The sequence below is a fragment of the Parasteatoda tepidariorum genome, chromosome 8, assembly GCF_982258835.1.
Source record: "Parasteatoda tepidariorum strain Cologne lab strain chromosome 8, Ptep-v5.0, whole genome shotgun sequence".
Taxonomy (NCBI): domain Eukaryota; kingdom Metazoa; phylum Arthropoda; class Arachnida; order Araneae; family Theridiidae; genus Parasteatoda; species Parasteatoda tepidariorum.
The window spans coordinates 38,963,476-38,971,903 of NC_141762.1; positions in this window are offsets into that span (position 1 = coordinate 38,963,476).

Sequence of the window (8,428 nt, forward strand, 5' to 3'; positions counted from 1 at the left end):
GGGTATTTCTGTGGTGAAAGCTTTTTCTTTCATTATTAAATTCACAAGAAAAATGTCTTTTTTTTTTCCTCCGAAATAAACTATCTGAAATGAATTATATATATTCTTAGCCATATAATGAAGCACGCTATCCACTGTGAACCAGTTCAATAATACTTCCATTTGCAAATCTTGGAACTTTACACTACTCTTATAACTCTGCATATAATTAGAAAAATAGATGGGAAAAATTAATTAAGTCATGGAAGCTATGTGTCTTGAAATTTCGTAAGTTACACAGACCGATTAACTTTTTTTTCTTTCTTATCTTTGGACATAAAGTTGACACAAGAAGAGGAGGACTCGAATAACTGCTAGAGAATGATTGATAAAATGGGCTGATTTTGAAATGATTTGCAATTTTATCAACTTATGTTATGTTTCATTCACGTGACTCATGCCGCATGTGATTTTAATGTTTGTTTAAAAAAATTTTTATACTAGGTCTATAATGTTTTACAAATGTCTTTAAGAACAGATTCACGTAAAGAAATAGGTTCGACATTAATTTTCAATTATTGTAAAGTTTACTGTGAACTTAAATGTAGATAAACATGAGCCTGACGACTCAAGTACCACAGAAATTTACAATCTTTTTGTGAGTTTTTTGTTTGTTTGCTTAGTTTTGCATGTCTTATTTTACAACACCTTTCGGCCAACTTACTAACATCCTCAAAGGAAAAAAAACGACCGGCTTATTGAACTATAACATTGATGTCTTAAATCGTAATGCAGTACAAATTTGATGCAACCTAAGTTGTGAAATACACTGCAGGAAAAATCTGTTAAATTTACGGGGAAAAAAACTATCGGTTCGTGTACCAGGATGAGACAGTTTATTTCACAGTAAAACATTTATTTAAAAGTGGACATTTGTTTTTTAATCAAATAAGTACTGTTATTTAAGCAAACAAACTCTATAAAGTAAATATGTCATCCTTGTGATCGGTGCGAGAAGAGAGCAGGATTCGTATAATCAATTCAATCAATGTTGGGATTCGAACCTAGGCACTTCATTGGATGGCAAGTGTTATGTTCTTTGAGTTACAGCGTCTCCTGGGTTCCTTTATGAAGAAAAGTCTTAAACTGTTTTTATTTTAAAATTCTTACTTATTGAAATCTTGTTTAGGAAAACATTTTAAGTTATAGTGGTCCATCTTAATAAAAATGTCTACCAATTTTAACTCATCATAAGCAATTATAAAAACAGATAATTATCTGGCAGGGTATAAGTATCAAATTGACAGTTAAAGTCGAATCACAATTTTATTCATACGAAGCTCAAAACCATAAAATGATTGCTGAAAAATAAGAGCAAGTATAGAAAATATTCGTAAAATGACTTGTGTAGTTATTTCACGTTAAGGTAAACAAAGCTATATGGCAAAAACTCGAATTTGAGCTGTCAGTTTTTAATTTGTTTATGATTGGGATGAAAAACAAAGAAAAACGGTTTTGTGAACAAAGCATCCTTAAATCATCAATTACGCGGAGAAAGTCCGAAAAAAATACGAAATTTTTTTATAGTGAGCGGATAACGGTTAAAAATAGAAAAAAAATTTCTATTTTCCTTTATGCAGTTTATTTTTCTGTGAAAAATATGTTTAATTTTTTTGCCTGTTGAATTTACAGTTATTTCTGACAGTGTAGAATATTGTTTCTGTTCAAGTTGGCCGCTAATACCGTGTAATCAAGTTTAAGAAGTACGATAATATGGTTCAACTCAGCACCCTATTAAGGTTTCAGCCAATTTAAACAATATTATACTTCAATACAATTTAAAATTTCTAAAAGTGAGCCATAGTGAATACGTAATATCATTTGTATTTGACACGTTATTGCCAATTCTGGTTCTTGAGCCGAATTCAAATCAACTCAATAAAAGTTATTACTAGGGTAAAACAACCAGTGAAGGAACACTACCCAGTGAAGGAACAATTCATATATATTGAATAAAAATAAGAATTTGAAAGTTTTTCTTTAGATTGATTGGTAACAATAGCTTACTGCCAAACAATAAGAAGTCATCTAGCAATGTTTTGGATTACCTGGTCAAATATACTTCTCTGGGAAAATTTTTGACTTTGTTATTATCACTGCAACACCTTGTTTCGCTGAAAAAATTATAAGGTGAGTGTTTGTATTTATATGCTTGAAGTGGAGTTAATTGCATGTAATAGTCTTATTTTTCTCACTGTGAAAAAGAGAATTTAAAATATAGTTATTGAAGTTACGTTTTATTTTTTTTAAAGCACCATGGCATAATCAAGTACTGAGATAAGGGGGTGTTTATTCACTGGATCATCAAACGATGAAAACCCAGTGAAGGAACAAGTTTCCCTTTACTAGGTTTTTTTCCCAATTAATGAAAATAAAATAAATTTTTGAATTTTCTTGTACTTTTAGTCACATTATACATCAAAATTCTGTATAAAAGACAAGAAACAACTTCTACCCAGTGAAGGAACAGGCATGTTCCTTCTCTGGATCACCAAACGATGAAAAACCAGTGAAGGAACAAGTGTTTTTTTACTAGGTTCTTTTCCCAGTTAATGAAAATAAAATAAATTTCTTAATTTTCTTGTACTTTTAGTCATATTATACATTAAAATTCTGCTTCAAAGACAGAAAACATCTTCTAACCAGTGAAGAAACAGGCATGTTCCTTCACTGGGAATACTTCCAGTGAATGAACAGTAATGTGTGAAATATGATTTTACATGACTCTAGGATAAGTAATTCTGCTATATAGAGGACAACCGAAATTTTGTTAAAAATTGTATGAATAATTCCTGAAATAATTTCAGTTCAAAATGTTAATTTAATAGCTTAATTTATGAAAAAAATTATAATTTATATTTATTAATGGGGCGTGCAATTACGTCAAATGTTAGGCAACTTAATAAACTATGTTTACAAATCGAAAACTAATTAAATATAATCATAAAAATTTGAATAGAACATTTTTTCGCTGGCTTTTGCACCTAGAACTCCTAATAAGCTATCATTATAGGATAGCAACGTGATTATATCATTTATAAAAACTACTTTACTATGGTAGAATTTAGAAGCAAACTCCTCAACAAAAAACAGACTTAAACAGAAACGATACTCAATTTCTTCAGAAGCTTGAGAGGGAAAGCCCTCAAGATATGTTGCAAATTTTTAACGCAGCATTGACTGAAGAGTCTAATATCGAAAATGCTCAGGAGCCTGAACTTTTTTCAATATGGAAGAAGTGCGTATTAGAAGAAGACCACTTGGTTAAGTCAAACTTAGGAACTGAAGCTAGTATTGATAATGAATGCATATTAGATATCGAATTTGAAATGAGTCCTCATGCTGATTCTCTTAGTTGAAAAAAGAAATGATTCTGTAAGTAAAATCAGTACTTCTAAAGATCCTCTAGATACAAGTCAACAAGAGATGGATTTTCCTCAAACTTCAATACACCTTTCCCCCGTCTATTTTCGAGAAAGGCATTATAGAAATGTTGCTGAAAAATCAGAAGAAGTTTGGAAAAACCATTTACATTGGCCAAATATTGATGATAAAAAGAAAGGTCAAATAAGAAAAAAAATGAATAAATTACCTTTTGCACTAACTTCAGAGAAATGGCAAAAATTTCAAGAGGCTGAAAGATCTAAAAAAAAGTTGAAACAAGAGAATATGGAGAAGAAAAAGAAAGAAAAAATACTTAAAAAAGAAAAAAAGCTTCAGGAAATAAGAGGAAAAAGAGTAAACAAAAAGGTGATAAAATAATAATGATAGTAAACAGCATCGGATGACACAATGATTCAGATTTGACTGTCAAATTATAAGAAAGAATGATTTTTTAAAATTTATTTTGTATTTAACATCACTTTAATTTCTAGTTCATGATTACAGAATAAAGTTAGCATTTTACAAGTACTTGTATGTTATAGTTTCATAAATAGTCTTGTTTTTATATATTTGTATGGCTAATGAATTCATAAAGAGCATTAAAATATAACCGAAATTAAGGGCAATTTTGTGTTCCTTCAATGGTAAGAGCTGTTCCTTCACTGGGTCTTCTTACTACTTGTTATTTGAACCTCCAAAACTTTAAAACAGTATTATGTAAGTTCTCTACAATTTTTTTAACATAATTTGCAATTATTAACAAATATGTTGACACTGTCATTTAACTAAAATTACGAATTTTGAAATTAATATGATTTTTTAAGAGGCAAGCGAAGCTTAAGTGTTCCTTCACTGGTTAGTTTACCCTACTTTTTTCCATTTAAATACTTTTTACTAATTATTTTTTTAAGACCCGCAAGATCTTATTTATAAGTTTCTGTTCCCCGAAAAATTTGTTTGAATATGAATTCGACCTGCAACTTGCATTATATCTCTTACCCTGGGGTGTTTTCGTTTATAAACGAAGCAGGAAGTACCTAATAAGTTAAGACTTTTAATAAATAACAAGACTGAATTCATTTTGACAGGAAAAAAAACTGCAACTTTATTTTACTCTTTTTTAAAGGTTCAATATTCGTTCAAGAACCATTGCCAGGTGAAACGTATATGATTACGCAAGTAACGCAACTGAAAAAACAAGCATAAAAGCTAGTTCAAGAATAAAAATTCATTTATTATTGTTATTATTTCGATTTAAAATCTTTTGTTTTACTTTATTTTTAAATTTTAAATTTAGTCCACTTAAAAAACTTTGTCTCAGAGTTTTTTCTTCTTTAGTTATTTTAGATTATTGTGAATCGTGTAAATGTCTAACAATGCTCAGAATACTTAAGTTATGAGATTTGTTGCAAAAAGAATAAAACTAAATGTGCTTTCTCAGTATTTAGTAAATTTAAGCTATTTATTTAACACTAGAATAACCGAATTTTGGACATACCTAAAATTAGCCATTTAGGGTCAATTTCACCCTTATGAGAAAGTGATGTTATTCAATGGAACGATTTTATAACTGATGGATATTGTTAAAAATGAAATATATACAAGTTTTTGAAGATTAAAATTATTATTTTTTCTTTATTCACATAATGGCAATATAACAATATTGTATAACAGATTATTCTTTGGATGGATCTCGCGTCATACGAAAATAAACGCAAGACACGAATATAAACAATACACATTAGCACACATGCTTTGAGATGTGATTCCGTGATTTGTTCAATATTAGCGCAGGCGTGTAGTATATCCTCATTGCATGAAAGTGGTCATAAAATATCGACAAATTGGTTGATAGCAGTTCTTATAGCTATCAGAAGTTTTATTATGTCCTTTACAAAATTAAAAGGGTTTTCTTCAATTTTATTTTAGAGACGGAATTTCATGAATTAAGGGCTATCTGATGAGCAAAACACTTCGTAGTTCTTCATCAAGCACAAGAATCAACTCGCAATGGGTAATTAGGGTGACAAAAAAAATTCATTGAAAACAATCCGAGTATTAAGGATAGCAATATCACAAACGTTGTGAAAAACAGTGCAAGTCATCGGTAAGTTTCATATCTTGCAGAATAATTTCTAAGCATTTAGTGTCCTAACGTTTTGTTCTATTTTTGTAAGTGACAGTGCTTCGCTTTTAATCTATGCTGTCGCCTGTATAGATTAGACAAATATTGAGAATGATGACGTTATTTTTTTTGTTTTGTTCCTAAACGTTAAGTGTTTTGTTTCCATTTTGTGCAAAAGATGAATGTTATGTCTATGCAATTAAGAGGGGACACTGAAAACAAAAGGAAATGTTTTCTTATTCAGACGCACAGTTCGAATTATGTGGGCATTTCTTTTAATGAAAAAACTCATTTGCAAATTTTACTGAAAAAACAAATCATCAGTTGTCCCTCTGTGCTCGAAGTTTAGGTGCGGCTCCATACTTAAAGCACAATATTATTCCAAAGTTCTCTTTTCAAGCTCTGTTTTTTTTCTAATGAAATTTTTAGTTTATTTTTTTCTTCGAAATGCACAAGTTTAAAAACGTTATACGTATAACAGCAGGTTGCGAAAACACCTCTGAAGAAACTTTTCTATTTTGAACTGTTTCTTTGGCATGTTTCTGAGCTGCTCATAATCGAGAAGCGCCCCTAGCGGAGAGTAACATTTCCAGGCCTTCGTTTCTATGCAATTTAAATCCTGATGATAGACCTAATTCTCCTGATGATTAACCTAACTCAACTCCCTTTTGTATATAACGTTCTTAAATTTGTGCATTTCGACAAAAAATTGACTAAAATGTAATTTTAAAAAATCTGTAGCCACAGGAGCAAAACTAATTACAGATTTAAAATCCCCACAACCGAATTAGGCAATATCAAGTGTTTGCTCAAATGCATCAAAATATTTGCTTCTCAGGGTTATGAAATGGAGAGGAAATTGTGTTGTATATGCATTGTGAAAGACAAAAATTGATTAAACGTGATTTATTCTGTTTGAAAAATTTCCTTTGGTATCTATATCATAATGTTCCTAAATAGTCTTCCGGCTTTCCTGTTAAAATAGTTGGGATGCGAAAAGTATTGGTTAAAAGTAAATTACATGTTAATTTATCTAATAAATATTTTATTTAGATCTGTGAGAAGATATTAAGGAAGATGAATAAGCGATATCTCAACAACGGATCACTACATTTGTAGCTCTTAATTATGAATTATGTTTTCAGAATCTCTTGATGCAGAAACCTTCCACCTTCTCTTCTGACTGGAAATTAAGCAAGTCATCTCTACATACCCTAATTTTGTTTAAGTTAATGTTTTATCTGCATTAAAAAGCATGCATTTATCTGCATTAAAAAGCATGTAAAAGCAGCAGAAAGTTATGTATTAGCAAAAAATATATTCAACAAACGGATTGTTTCATTTTTTTTTTTTTTAGAGTATCAAGTTGTGATTCAACTTTTACTTTGTGCTCATCTTTCTTAAATGTTTTTGCAGTGTTTTGAATAACTATATTTTGGAAATATACATTTTTCAAAAATTATTTAACACTTGCTGAAAATACCACCAAATCAAGGAGTTCAGGAGAATTGTCTTCAAAATTTCAGGAAGATAAAACATAATTTTCAAAATAAGAAATAATTAATTACATAAATAATTAAATTATTATGTATATAAACAATTAATTATATGAATGAATAATTAATTATATAAATAAAAAATTAAATAATAACATTTGATACGTACTGTTTTTATTTTCTTCTGAAGAATAAAAAGGTTTTAATTCAACAATTACTTGGTGCTAATAATTTTGTTAAGGGTTTTAATGCATTATGAATAATTATGTTTTGGAAGTACGCAAATATTTTGTCTGTTAATAATCACAAAATCATAAATAAAAAACATTATGAAATCACACTAAGGTTGTAAAATTGATGGTTTATGTCATGATTAGGATTACTGTAAATGTTTTCATAGGCTTAAAAAATGTAAAAATTTCTAAAAGTTTAACATCATTTGAATCTCACTGCTATTTTCATATAATAAACCATGAAATAAAATTTCGTTGATGTTAATTCAGAAGCATGTTAATTTTGATTATGAAGATTACTATAAATGTTTTCATAGGCTTAAAAAATTTCTAAAAGTTTAACGTCATTTGAATCTCACCGCTATTTCCATACAATAAACAACGAAATAAAATTACGTTGATGTTAATTCAGAGGTCTCCTTGGAATACGCTTTTGTGTCTGTTGTTGTAATGTATAATGTAGTCAGAAAAATGTATTAGAATGCTTAAGTTTAGCCATTCTTACCTCTGAGATTGAGTACTAGTACCGAAAAATCCAATTAAATTAGAATTCATTAAGGTGGTTTTTTTGTGTGCATTGTATCCCTGTTTTTAATTTTTATAATTATTTTAACTAATTGTTAACAATAAATTTTCAGCGCTTATACCAAGTTTGCACTGCTTGAAATGGTGTTTATAGGTGATTATATACATTTTGCAATATTCGATAAGTCACAGTCGATATTAGTTTCTTTTCTCTCGTTTTTGGGTTTCAGTTCAGGCAATCTTAGGCAGTTCTTTTCCCGCGTTCTTCTCTGTTATAAATATCATAGCGGTCAACATTAATGCAAATCACGTACAACTAATAGAAGCTGCGAACGCTATAAATTTCAAGAGAATCTCTAATTTGTCATGCTGACAATCTCCTGTCCAAAGCCCTTCTATCTGTTATTCCAAATCCAAAGAGAATTCGGATAAATTTACTCTGCTCCGGTAATCATTTTTCAACCTCCGAAACTCTATATCATTAAGGGAACCATGTACGCTTCTTTTCTTTCTTTTTTTTTTCTTTTTTTCTTTACTGAAACTCTCTCAATGTTACGGTTTGTTGAGTTTGCGGTTTAAAAAGCGATTGGCAGCTATTTTTGTGGGCACTAGAGCTATCTTTTTCA